Raw genomic sequence first — 14,424 nt, 5'->3', positions numbered from 1 at the left:
CTTGAATTTCCATGATTGTTCTCTTGGAACACTGTTGCCATTTTGTATGGAACCCGGGCTATCCTGCTAGAAAGGCTATATGGTGAAGATTCCAAGCATTACACCTGACTGACCAAGTTAACCACCAGACTCATGAGTGAGGCCATCTTGAAATATCCATCTCTGTTCAAATCTCCAGGTGACTGTTTCTGTATAAGTGACACCAAGCAAGGGCAGGAAAACTGCCCATCTGAGTGAGCCAGCCCAAAAGGCAGTCATGAATAAATAAATGATTATTATTTTAATCCATTAGTGTTTGGTGTGGTTTGTTACAAAATAATAGATAACTGAAACAGATGGTGCTTATTCTGATAATTTCTTTGAGAAATATTTTTGTATAAATGGCACCATAATAATAATAATAACAGCAGTTTCTATCTCAAGATATTAACTTGTATTTCAACAACTCTCATTCTGAATGCAACAACCGAAGCACAGCATATACATATTTGTGGTTGAAGACATAGATTTCCAAATATCTGCCCCTTGTTATAAAATAAGTGATCTGAATAGTGAAAATTTTATTCCATTGATTGTATTGGAAAAAAATACTTGTTTTTGTCTTGTCTAAATGAAAATAAATTTGCTTTTTTCTTATATGAATTGACTAACTTTTTAAATACTTTGACTATGTTTGGTTACTTGGAGAAAGAAAATTCATCCTTCTCTTAAAATAGGATCGTTCATTGTCTCGCCTTGATGATAGTTCCTACCGAGTCCATATTTCTTGGATATGTTAGAACTAGTCAGAACCAGCCATTAAGGAAAAGATAGCATTTTAAAAATTTACTCTTATTTAAAAACTATTTGAGTGACATGGTTTGACTGACCCTGAAGCTAGTTAATGAATTATTTGCTAGAACATGCCATTTGGTGCTAAATATATAGATTTTGACAGTGATTTTTATAGATATATTTCATCTGTTCAAGCCTGGTTGCATTTCTGAGCAGTAGGAGTAGGTTATGGTCTAAAAATATAAGACATTTCTGTCTTTCTTTTGAGACAAATATATGGGACATTTATGAGTTTGTTTCCTTCCTTCAGCCATCACTTCTTTTGAAGGCAGACAATAAATAGGGAGGTCCTCCTTTCAGAATCTAAGCTGGAGTCATTGCCAGAACTTTATTCCAGTGGGAAATGTTAGCAACATTCTGCCCAAGAGCCTTACATTCTTGTGTGAGAAGCCAAGTTCATATTTTGGAACCCATATCTTGATGGGCAATACTTGATGTAAAGCCATTTCTCACAAAATAAATAAAAAGGCAAGTTTAGAAAACAAGCAGGTAAACAATACCAAAACACAACAATAAATTATCTTGAAAACTTGTGACTATCTTCCAACTGATTTTAACAAGTAAACAAAACAGATTTCTGGAAGAGCACTAATCATAGAGAGTTAGCCATTTTTCAATAGTTATTTTCTTTTATTTGGATTTTTTAGACTCCATCTTTATTTGGATTTTTTAGAGTCCATCTTTCATTTTAAAAATATTTATCTATCATTAATGATATTTGCAACAGCCCAGATTTATCTAAAATTATAATTGCAGCATGCCTATTGTATCTGGATTTATTGATGTAATTGGAGAATTTATAAGTCATGTATCTTTAATACTTAGTAAATAGTAAATACAAAACATGCCATAGGACTTTGCATGGTTAACATACAAAATACTATATCAATTTCTGAGGGAGAAAACTAGAAGTTCTTTGCTTGCCAGTATTACACAAATGCAGAAGTCATCTATGTTTCAGAGAGTATGTGTTAAAAAATTTTAAATTAGAGTAAATCACAAGTTAGATATAGAAGATTATTACCTACCAGATCAATTTCCAAACACCTTTTAACTTCAAGGCATTTGTTCCTGTTGGTATGTGATTCTCAGCCTCCTTATGCTCAGAAGACGCTTGCTGTGTTCCCAGCAGGAAGCTCAAGTTCAGTAGTATATTTAGGATCAAGCTTTTGAGCCTAGGAGCTGCTAAGAATTGTTCAAATATGAAACACGTATTCAGAAAAGGGCTTGTAATATATTTGTATGGTGTCTGAAATTTGACCTCTCAGAGAATATTATCATATATAAACTTGAGGGCTCTTCCCACACCCAGATTTGCTGAGACCTAAGTTGCTGCTCTAGACAATGAAAGAAAATAATATGAATGACATAATTATTTTAAGACATCTAAACAATTATTTATTTTCACTAAAATTTTATCCTCCTAGTATGGATACACTGGTAGTAGATCACATGATCAAATGTGTACAGACAGAATTTTTATATTCTGGCAGTGCTCCTTTGGTAACTTTTCCTTTGGTGCATTCTCCAGTGATCCTGAGAACACCTAGACTATAGTCTTTTTAAAAATTGAGCCTAGTGGTTGAATCCTAATACATGGGAAAGAAAATCTGACATGGTATGGAAAATATATATTTTTAAAAATTGTAATGTTTTCTTAGACACTTTTTGGTATTGTGGGATAAACATACCAAACTACTAAAAAGAAACTCTGAGAGTGAATTTTGGGGCTAAGACGAAGAAGAGGTGCTTTACGTTAAGCTCTTAAGAAGAATTTATCTCCTATGGAAGGAAGTCAATACATTTGGAGCCTTGTGTTGTTTTCAGGTAACTTTATTCTACTTCACAGTTTAAAGCTCTTGTCCTAACAAGAGCTGATAGCAGTGATTGTTGAAAGAAAATATTTAAGCACTGAATATTTAAGCAGATTCCCCTGACTCTGGCCTCACCTACTTTAAATTGTATTTCATCCAATAAAAGTTTGATGTTTTTAAAAATAAAAGTCTGGCCATGTTTCTCTCATGCTTAAACTTTTTTCATTATTATCTCATGGTTGAGTAATAATCCAAAATTCTGTGATTTCTCCTTTTCTATAAAGCTAGAGCCCAGCTCCAACTAGCTCCTGCATAAAGAAACTATTTACCTGTCCATCAATAAGCCATGTGGTATTGTCATAGCTTTTTAGAGTATTTTCATATTTTATTAAAATTATTTTTTTACGTGATTCTTATTGTGTTCTTTAACATAAGGGCCATGTCTTATTCAGCTCTCTACTTTGTGACATACTTACTGATTCTTAATAGGTATTTATTGAACAATAAATCATAATTTAATGGAAATGAATATACATTAATGTATATCAAACATATGTTATATATTATAAATATATGGTTAATAAAAACATATACATATATATCTTTTTAAAATATGTGAATGTTTTTCTAATTTGTTAAAATGTAATTTTACATTTTACAAAAAATTCTTCAATATCTGAAGAGTGAAAGAAAGCATTTTTATAAAGCAATTATTAACATAAGCATTAAGTGTATTGCATCATAGCAATTAAGTAACATATGGCAAAAGTTCATACGGCCTAAGGAGATGGATATAATTTTTTGTTTGTTTTAATAGAACACTACAGTTATAAATTTGTGTTCTCTAAGGTTAATACTACTGAAAAACATAATTTGTTTACATATTTTCATTGCATTTTTATTAGTTGCAATCCTTTATTATAATTAATTAGTCTACACATGACACTGCGCTTTCAGTGATCATTAATTAGTTCATTATATGCATAAAAAGTGTAAGTCAATGTTAACATTCCCGTTTTACAGAAATAAAATTTTATTTTTGATGATCAGAGTATATAGAACATAAACTATTCTTACCATTTTGACCCTCGCGATAAAAAACCAGTAGTGGGTAGTTGTATTCTAGAACATTTTCTCAGCTTTGTTTTATACAATAAGACACTTGGATGGTATAAATAATAGATATAAATTTCAACATTTCGTTTTAATTTAAAAGTGAATTAACAGAATAAAGTAAGTCACTGTTGAAGGAATTTAAGTTAATGATGCATGTGGTTTGAGTTATTAAAAGGGCACACACTATGAAAAAATATTAGAATACCTCAACTTTTTGCCCTGATTTCTTTTTGTCTCACTAGTCACCCCATTCCAGAAGCTTCCATAGATGAGTGTTTTTGTTTTCTCTTCAGAATTCGATAAATGGAAATACTTCAGAAATCTGTTCATAATTTCAAGCAAAGTCAGGGATTGCATTGGCTATGGAATTCAATAGGATTGCCTGATATTTCTTTAGATATATTTAGATCAATATCAGTTAATAAAGTGCCTTGACCACTTGTTCAAAGCCAGCCTTTAGAAGGGTGTGCATAATTAGGAACTCTCCGTATTACTGTGGGAGTATGAATTGCTGCAAACTTTTAGAAAATTTTAGATCACATTTAGAAAATGTGACAGTATCTATCCTAGCTGCAAATGCCCATTTAAAAAAATCCCTTTATGACATCTCTCCTACAGAAAATAAAAGATTTTTTTTTTTTTTTTTTGCAGGCCTAAGCTGGAATCATCTGGAATGTTTTTCAAAAAGGAATGTATTTGAATACACTTTGTTATAGCCATACAACTTAAATAAAGCTATGTGCACTGATCTGGAGTAATGCCTATGACATATTAACTTTATACAGCAAGTTGCAGAGTAAAAATATATCAAAGTATAATTTTTGTTAAAATATTTTAAATATGTATTTTTGTTTATACAGGTTTTATAACCATAGTTCAGTGTGTGAATAGATTTCATTGATCTCTTATCATTGTATACTTCAGGGAATGGGGATCACATAGTAATATCGAGTCATGGTCATTATTATTTACTTTCCTTTCTTAAACTTCTATGCTAATTAACTTATTTCAGTGGTGTTAAATATCTTTTTACTTAAAAATAAGAATAATAAGTAATAAATTGGGGGGAAAAGGAATAAAAATTATATCTTGGAGTGTCTTTTGTTAGAAGATCTCTTATAATGATTGACTAGAGTTGAAACTATAGAAGAATTCTGACATATAATAAAATGTTACAGTATAGTTTCCGATTTATTGGACTGACTTCTTTAAAAAATGGCAACTTGTAAAGGCTTACTAGTTGATTTCCTTATCTTCCTATTTCCCTAGTTTATTGCTGTTCTTTTTGTTGTATATTATATATACTGTTAAATGGATTTTTCCAAAGTTGTTATTTGGGGTCTTGTCCTTTAAATTCAAGCACTTCTGAGAAATAAATAGATTGTATACAAAAACTTCACTAGCAAACTATTTGTTTTGAACCATTGTAATTTTTTCAAAGCTTGGATTGGATCCCAAGTTTGACTCACGTTTATCCATTTGGTTCTATTTTCATGTGATCTTGGAGATACAGAGCTGATATAGTTCCTGGGACTTGAAAATGTTTATTTCAAGCCCAGAATTTTTCTAACCTAATGTTTTTCGATTCTGAACCCATCTAGTCTCTCTGCTCTCCCTGCAGTTTTCTAAACCCTACTGTCAGTGTCTAATGGTTGAAAGAGAAACACCTTAAGGTACATATCATAAAAAGACTAACCTGAGGTTGAGGTAAGAGATGTAGCTAAGACTAAGGGAAAGATAACATATGAAAGAATTGAGACAGAATGTGGAGAGGTTGCTGAACCAGCAGGGGCAGGGCAGGGTTTTGCCATGGAATGTTTATGACTCTCATAAATTATATCAAATTAGGCCAATCAATATCACTACAAGATAAACCAATACTTTAATCCTGAAATATTTTAGAGTCCTGCCTAATTTCAAGTGGGTGTTGCTGCATGTGTATCTTCTTTTGCATATTTCAATATAATCACTGAAATCTACTTCACCTACTTGTAATAAGCGTGGAATGGAAAGACTAAAGTCAGCGTCAATAGATATTTTAGAGAGGCATCTTCTAGTTAAACTATAGTTAAATGATTTTATGACAGACAATGCTCCATTCTTTCCTTGTCTTCTAAAGTTCCAGGCAAGAACTTCCTAATCAATGGAAAGCTTTTAGCAGCATCGACGTTATTGAAATTTGCCAAACATGAAAGATAAGATATAGGACCCAGACTAATGGAGAACAGGTAAATACTTGTGTCTAATTCTGCTGAATAATAGATCATCTTTTCTGCATCTTTGTAGAGCAGGTCTGTCTTGAGAATGTCCTCCAGAGTGTGAAATTACCCCATGGTGCTGTGGAACAAGTCAAGAATATTTTATGGATATGGTCATCTATCCTGACTGTTCACTTGCTCTGATAAACTCTGCTCAGTTGAGAAAAATCATCACCATTATTTTATATGAGACTGTATTTAACCAAGTGGATTTAAAACTTACATGTCACTCTTCTTTTCATTTTAAGTAAAAATCTAAATGTGAAATTTTAAGTGGGACTGAGCACATATAAATTTAATTTTAAGAAGCAATTATGTTGCTTTTCACACAAACATTGTGCCAGAACTTTGATGTTAGGAGAAGACAAGGTACACTGCTTATATCCTTTGCATTTAAGAAACCCACAAGTCATACTTCTAAATTGTTCTTTTGTTTCAGTTTCTAAAATTCCAAACACTTGCATCATGGATTTAAGCGTCACCTGAAATGTGTAATTGCAAAAACATTCTGAAAATTAAAATGCTTATATTCTTTTACCCATCCATTACTACTGAGGTGTTAAAATAATTTATTCCATTATATTAACAATTGCTTGATGCATCAAAAGATAATTTGCCATGTAATTTTGTTAAACCTGAAACTGTAGCATATTTTCTTGATAATACCATTAATATATCAAGAGTAAATAAAATGTTTAGTGGTAGGCACATTAATTATCGCCTTCATCTATCGGTGTTTAAAACTTAGAAATAATTAAATGTGCTTTAATAAGATATGGTTTTGAGAAAGCAGGATCATTTATGAATTGCTAGAGGTGCTCGGAGCTGCGTTTCCCTTGAGAGACGGAATTTATGCCTAACACCCCGCTGATTGTTCAGGAGGTAAAGAACCAATAGCAGCATGTACAGAGGTTTAATTTAAAGTGTGTTTCTCACTAGGCTGCTCACAACACTTAATTAAACTCCGCTGTTTTGGCAATGACAAATGCTGTAGTGCAAAAGGAACCAGAGTTGCAGTGACTGAGAAGCTTTTGTAATTTCTTTCTTGTGCGCTGGCAGCCAGATCCAGGTCACAAAAGAAAGTAAGAATAAAAGGAGCCGGATTTAAAGTGTTTGGACAAAGTTGTCACTTTAAAGCATCTATTTTAGGTACCCACAAAAGTGCTGCGTTATTTAAAGGATTTAATCATGTTTGTGGAAAATATGGCATGTGACCAGAGACAACAATTTAAAGTTGTTGTGGCTTTGGGAAAAAGCTTCTTTTTCATTAGAGAGTATAAAGTCTGAAATAATAAGTGATTTGAATTTCGATAAATATGTAGTGGAAACATTTCTAGGCAATATTTTTATTGTACATTTTATATGTACTTTGCATAAAATGCGTAAGTTCATTTCTGGGTATATTTTCAAAATTAAGGAAGTCTATTATATGGAGCAAAGAAAAAAAGCCGAAATTTTTATATTTATATAAAATTAATTACAAAGTGAAGCGTAGACAACTTTTAAAAATTCTTCCTGTAGAAATACTTAGTTTGAAGAGTAGCCTAGACGTCCCTCTATACGAATCATCATCTCTTATGCCCAGTCACACTTACATAGCACAGTGTTTTTCATAGAGCCATGGCTTCATTTTTATATCATCCTTATTCCCAAATGAGATAAAAAGTAAAAAGAGTAAAAGATTGAAAAAGACACCAACAGTTAGCATTTATTGAATGCTGTTTACTATGTGTCAGAAACCATTTAAACGCTTTTACATGTGCAAACTCACTTAGTCCCTATGATAATCTATGTATTCAGTACCAGCATAATCACCACTGTACATATCAAAAGACTGAGGTGCAGAGAAATTAAGAAATTTACACAAGATTACACTTAGTAATCATTCAGAGAGAGAGAGCAAAAATTCAAACACAGGTAATCTGTTTCCATAACCCATATCATTAACGAACATACCATACTGACAAATAGAAATATTACAAATTATAAGCAGAGAAATCAAATCAAAGAGAAAGTGACATATACACCTTAATTATTTCCTTGCTTATCATTAAAAAGCTACGCTCTCTCTGAGAATCATATTGTTGGAAGAAATTCAGATATCCTCCAACTCCTGTCTAGGTACAAAAAAAGAGGCCCAGAGAAGTTAAGGAAATGCACAATATTGAAGAATTAAGCAGTGGTAGAACTAAAAATAAAACTAAACTTCCTACTGCCAGGCTTTTTGCTTTCCAGAATACCATGCTTCTTTGCTCCTGACTGCTGGCATACCTTATCTCAGAAAGAAATGCTTGTACCAGGTATTACAAATAAGTAATGATCTATTATTGTTTTCTGTATTAATTAAAATATGACTATATTATTAAAATAATTATATCAAATTTTTCACTTGATTGAATTTTGTAGATAATAACTTATACCGACATGGTACTCAAAGTGGTTCAAAAATATTTCTCTGAATGGTTCATTGTTTGTCTATTCAACTGGTATCATAATTTCAAATAGACTCATGTCATAGAACTATAGAAAGAACTACAGAGCATGGAGAATATAACTTTCATTCTCTAATAGATGAGCATTCCATCGTACCTGAAAGCATCCAGGGTATAAAGTCTCAAATTTGCACGATAAATTTTCATTTTCACAAAACTCCAATAAACAATTTTCTAACTTATTTCAGCTCTTGGAACTTGCCATATTGGTTTAGAAAGTTGCCAGAGCTCAATGTTGTGTAGTATCATGAAATCTGCTACAAATTTGAAACAACTAAAACTTGTTTGAAACCAAATAACATGAAAATATTATGGAAGGTGGGGAAAATTAGCTTAGCTCATTTCAGCTTCATATTTGGGGCAGTTTTAGAACATGCTATGTTTAAAACTATAATAGAAGTATAATTAAATCATATCAAATATTAGGTTATTCATGTACACTGTAAACATTGTTGAGGTCTAGAATAATGAACTCAATAAGAATTTCATGTCTTTGGACCTTCACGATGACGGAGGAGTAAGACGTGGAGATCACCTTCCTCCCCACAAATACATCAGAAGTGCATCTACATGTGGAACAACTCCTACAGAACACCTACTGAACGCTGGCAGAAGACCTCAGACTTCCCAAAAGGCAAGAAACTCCCCCACGTACTGGGTAGGGCAAAAGAAAAAAGAAATAACAGAGACAAAGAATAGGAACGGGACCTGGAACCAGTGGGAGGGAGCTGTGAAGGAGGAAAGGTTTCCCACACTAGGAAGCCCCTTCGCGGGCGGAGACTGCGGGTGGCAGAGGGGGGAAGCTTCGGAGCCACGGAGGAGAGCGCAGCCACAGGGGTGCGGAGGGCAAAGCGGAGAGATTCCTGAACGGAGAATCGGTGCCGAGTAGCACTCACCAGCCCGAGAGGCTTGTCTGCTCACCCGCTGGGCGGGCGGGGGCTGGGAGCTGAGGCTTAGGCTTCGGAGGTCAGATCCCAGGGAGAGGACTGGGGCTGGCGGCGTGAACACAGCCTGAAGGGGTTAGCGCACCACAGCTAGCCGGGAGGGAGTCTGGGAAAAAGTCTGGACCTGCCTAAGAGGCAAGAGACTGTTGTTTCAGGGTGCATGAGGAGAGGGGATTCAGAGCGCCGCCTAAACGAGCTCCAGAGATGGGTGCGAGCCACGGCGATCAGCGCGGACACCAGAGACCGGCATGAAATGCTAAGGCTGCGCTGCTGCAGCCACCAAGAAGCCTGTGTGCAAGCACACGTCACTATCCACACCTGCCCTCCCAGAGCCTGTGCAGCCTGCCACTGCCAGGGTCCACCTGATTAGACAATGAATCATCCAAAAACTGAGGCTGTGGACTTTGGGAGCAACTGTAGACTTGGGGTTTACTGTATGCGACTGACTAGTTTCTAATTTTTATATTTTACTTAGTATAGTTTTCATTGGTGAATTTGTTTATTGGTTTGGTTGCTTTCTTCTTTTTTTTTATTACTTTTTTATTTTAATAATATATATATATATATATTAAATTTTTATTTATTTATTTATGGCTGTGTTGGGTCTTCATTTCTGCGCTAGCACCCTCTCCAGTTGTGGCAAGCGGGGGCCACTCTTCATCGCGGTGCACGGGCCTCTCACTATTGCGGCCTCTCCTGTTGCGGAGCACAGGCTCCAGACGCGCAGGCTCAGCAATTGTGGCTCACGGGCGCAGCCGCTCCGCGGCATGTGGGATCCTCCCAGACCAGGGCTCGAACCCGTGTCCCCTGCATTGGCAGGCAGATTCTCAACCACTGCGCCACCAGGGAAGCCCTTAATAATATATTTTTATTTTTTATTATAATAACTTTATTTTATTTTTTTGTTTCTTTTATTTCCTCCCTTTTCTTCTGAGCCCTGTGGCTGACAGGGTCTTGGTGCTCCGTCCAGGTGTCAGGCCTGAGCCTCTAAGGTAGGAGACCGGAGTTCAGGACATTGGACCAGCAGAGACCTCCGGGCCCCACATAATATCAATCAATGAGAGCTCTCTCAGAGATCTCCGTCTCAATGCTAAGACCCAGCTCCACTCAATGACCAACAAGCTCCAGTGCTGGACACCCCATGCCAAACAACTAGTAAGACAGGACCGTAAACCCACCCATTAGCAAAGAGGCTGCCTAAAGTCATAGTAACCCTCACAGAAACCCTCAAAACACACCACTGGATGTGGTCCTGCCCACCAGAAAGACAAGATCCAGCCTCATCCACCAGAACACAGGCACCAGTCCCCTCTACCAGGAAGCCTACACAACCCACTGAACCAACCTTACCCACTTGGGGCGGACATCAAAAACAACAGGAACTACAAATCTGCAGCCTGCAAAAAGGAGACCCCAAACACAGTAAGTTAAGCAAAATGAGAAGACAGAGAAACACACAGCAGATGAAGGAGTAAGACAAAAACCCACCAGACAAAACAAATGAAGAGGAAATAGGCAGTCTACCTGAATAAAGAGTTAGAATGATGATAGTAAAGATGATCCAAAATCTTGCAAATAGAATGGAGAAAATACAAAAAATGTTTAACAAGGACCTAGAAGAACTACAGAGCAAACAGGGATGAACAACACAATAAATGAAATTAAAAATTCTCAAGAAGGAATCAATAGCAGAATAACTGAGACAGAAGAAAGGATAAGTGACCTGGAAGATAAAATAGTGGAAATAACTACGCAGAGCAGAATAAAGAAAAAAGAATGAAAAGAATTGAAGAGAGTCTCAAGAGACCTCAGGGACAAAATTAAATGCACCAACATTCGAATTATACGGGTCCCAGAAGAAGAAGAGAAAAAGAAAGGGTCTGAGAAAATATTTGAAGAGATTATAGTTGAAAATTTCCCTAATATGGGAAAGGAAATAGTTAATCAAGTCCAGGAAGCACAGAGAGTCGCATACAGGATAAATCTAAGGAGACACACGCCAAGACACATATTAATCAAACTATCAAAAATTAAATACAAAGAAAAAATGCTAAAAGCAGCAAGGGAAAAACAACAAATAACATACAAGGGAATCCCCACAAGGGTAACAGCTGATCCTTCAGCAGAAACTCTGCAAGCCAGAAGGGAGTGGCAGGACATATTTAAAGTGATGAAAGGGAAAAACCTACAACCAAGATTACTCTACCCAGCAAGGATTCTTTCAGATTTGATGGAGAAATTAAAAACTTTACAGACAAGCAAAAGCCAAGAGAATTCCACACCACCAAACCAGCTTTACAACAAATGCTAAAGGAACTTCTCTAGGCAGGAAACATAAGAGAAGGAAAAGACCTACAAAACAAACCCAAAACAATTAAGAAAATGGTAATAGGAACATACATATTGATAATTACCTTAAATGTAAATGGATTAAATGCTCCAACCAAAAGACATAGACAGGCTGAATGGATACAAAAACAAGACCCGTATATGTGCTGTCTACAAGAGACCCACTTCAGACCTAGGGACACATACAGGCTGAAAGTGAGGGGATGGAAAAAGATATTCCATGCAAATATAAGTCAAAAGAAAGCTGGAGTAGCTGTTCTCATATCAGACAAAAGAGACTTTAAAATAAAGAGTATCACAAGAGACAAAGAAGGACACTGTATAATGATCAAGGGATCAATCCAAGAAGAAGATATAACAATTGTAAATATGCACCCAACATAAAGCACCTCAATACATAAGGCAAATGCTAAGAGCCATAAAAGGGGAAATTGACAGTAACACAATCATATTAGGGGACTTTAACACCCCACTTTCACCAATGGACAGATCATCCAAAATGAAAATAAATAAGGAAACACAAGTTTTAAATAACACATTAAACAAGATGGACTTGATTGATATTTATAGGACATTCCATCAAAAAACAACAGAATTCGCTTTCTTCTCAAGTGCTCATGGAACATTCTCCAGGATAGATCATATCTTGGGTCACAAATCTAGCCTTGGTAAATTTAAGAAAATTGAACTCGTATCAAGTATCTTTTCCAACCACAATGCTATGAGACGTGATATCAATTACAGGAAAAAAAACTGTAAAAATACAAGCACATGGAGGCTAAACAATACAGTACTAAATAACCAAGAGATCACTGAAGAAATCAAAGAGGAAATGAAAAAATACCTAGAAACAAATGAAAATGAAAACATGATGACCCAAAACCTATGGGTCAGCACCAAAAACAGTTCTACGAGGGAAGTTTATAGCAATACAATCCTACCTCAAGAAACAAGAAACATCTCAAATAAACAACCTAACCTTACACCTAAAGCAATTAGAGAAAGAAGAACAAAAAACCCCCAAATTTAGCAGCAGGAAAGAAATCATAAATATCAGATCAGAAATAAATGAAAATGAAATGAAGGAAACAAGACCAAAAATCAATAAAACTAAAAGCTGGTTCTTTGAGATGATAAACAAAATTGATAAACCGTTAGCCAGACTCATCAAGAAAAAAAGGGAGAAGACTCAAATCAACAGAATTAGAAATGAAGAAGGAGAAGTAACAACTGACACTGCAGAAATAAAAATGATCATGAGAGATTACTACAAGCAACTATATGCCAATAAAATGGACAACCTGGAAGAAATGGACAAATTCTTAGAAAAGCACAACCTTCCAAGACTGAATAAGGAAGAAATAGAAAATATAAAAAGACCAATCACAAGCACTGAAATTGAAACTGTGATTAAAAATTTTACAACAAAAAAAGCCTAGGAGCAGATGGCTTCCCAGGCGAATTCTATCAAATATTTAGAGAAGAGTTAACACCTATCCTTCTCAAACTCTTCCAAAATATAGCAGAGGGAGGAACACTCCCAAACGCATTCTACGAGGCCACCATCACCCTTATACCAAAACCAGACAAAGATGTCACAAAAAAAGAAAACCACAGACCAATATCACTGATGAACATAGATGCAAAAATCCTCAACAAAATACTAGTAAATAGAATCCAACAGCACATTAAAAGGATCACACACCATGATCAAGGGGGGTTTATCCCAGGGATGCAAGGATTCTTCAATATACACAAATCAATCAATGTGATTCACCATATTAACAAATTGAAGGATAAAAACCATATGATCATCTCAATAGATGAAGAAAAAGCTTTTGACAAAATTCAACACCCATTTATGATAAAAACCCTCCAGAAAGTAAGCATAGAGGGAACTTACCTCAATATAATAAAGGCCATATATGACAAACCCACAGCCAACATCATTCTCAATGGTGAATAACTGAAACCATTTCCTCTAAGATCAGAAACAAGTCAAGGTTGCCCACTCTCACCACTATTATTCAACATAGTTTTGGAAGTTTTAACCACAGCAATCAGAGAAGAAAAAGAAATAAAAGGAATCCAAATCAGAAAAGAAGAAGTAAAGCTGTCACTGTTTGCAGATGACATGATACTATACATAGAGAATCCTAAAGATGCTACCAGAAAACTACTAGAGTTAATCAATGAATTTGGTAAAGTAGCAGGATACAAAATTAATGCACAGAAATCTCTTGCATTCCTATACACTAATGATGAAAAATCTGATAGAGAAATTAAGGAAACACTCCCATTTACCACTGCAACAAAATGAATAAAATACCTAGGAATAAACCTACTTAAGGACACAAAAGACCTGTAGAAAACTATAAGACACTGATGAAAGAAATTGAAGATGATACAAGCAGATGGAGAGATATACCTTGTGCTTGGATCGGAAGAATCAACATTGTGAAAATGACTCTACTACCCAAAGCAATGTACAGATTCAATGCAATCCCTATGAAATTACCAATGGCATTTTTCACAGAACTAGAACAAAAAATTTCACAATTTGTATGGAAACACAAAAGACCCTGAATAACCAAAGCAATCTCGAGAAAGAAAAACA

The sequence above is a fragment of the Balaenoptera physalus genome (assembly GCF_965194825.1).
Source record: "Balaenoptera physalus genome assembly, chromosome: 6".
Taxonomy (NCBI): Eukaryota; Metazoa; Chordata; class Mammalia; order Artiodactyla; family Balaenopteridae; genus Balaenoptera; species Balaenoptera physalus.
Note: the sequence above shows the minus strand (reverse complement) of the source record.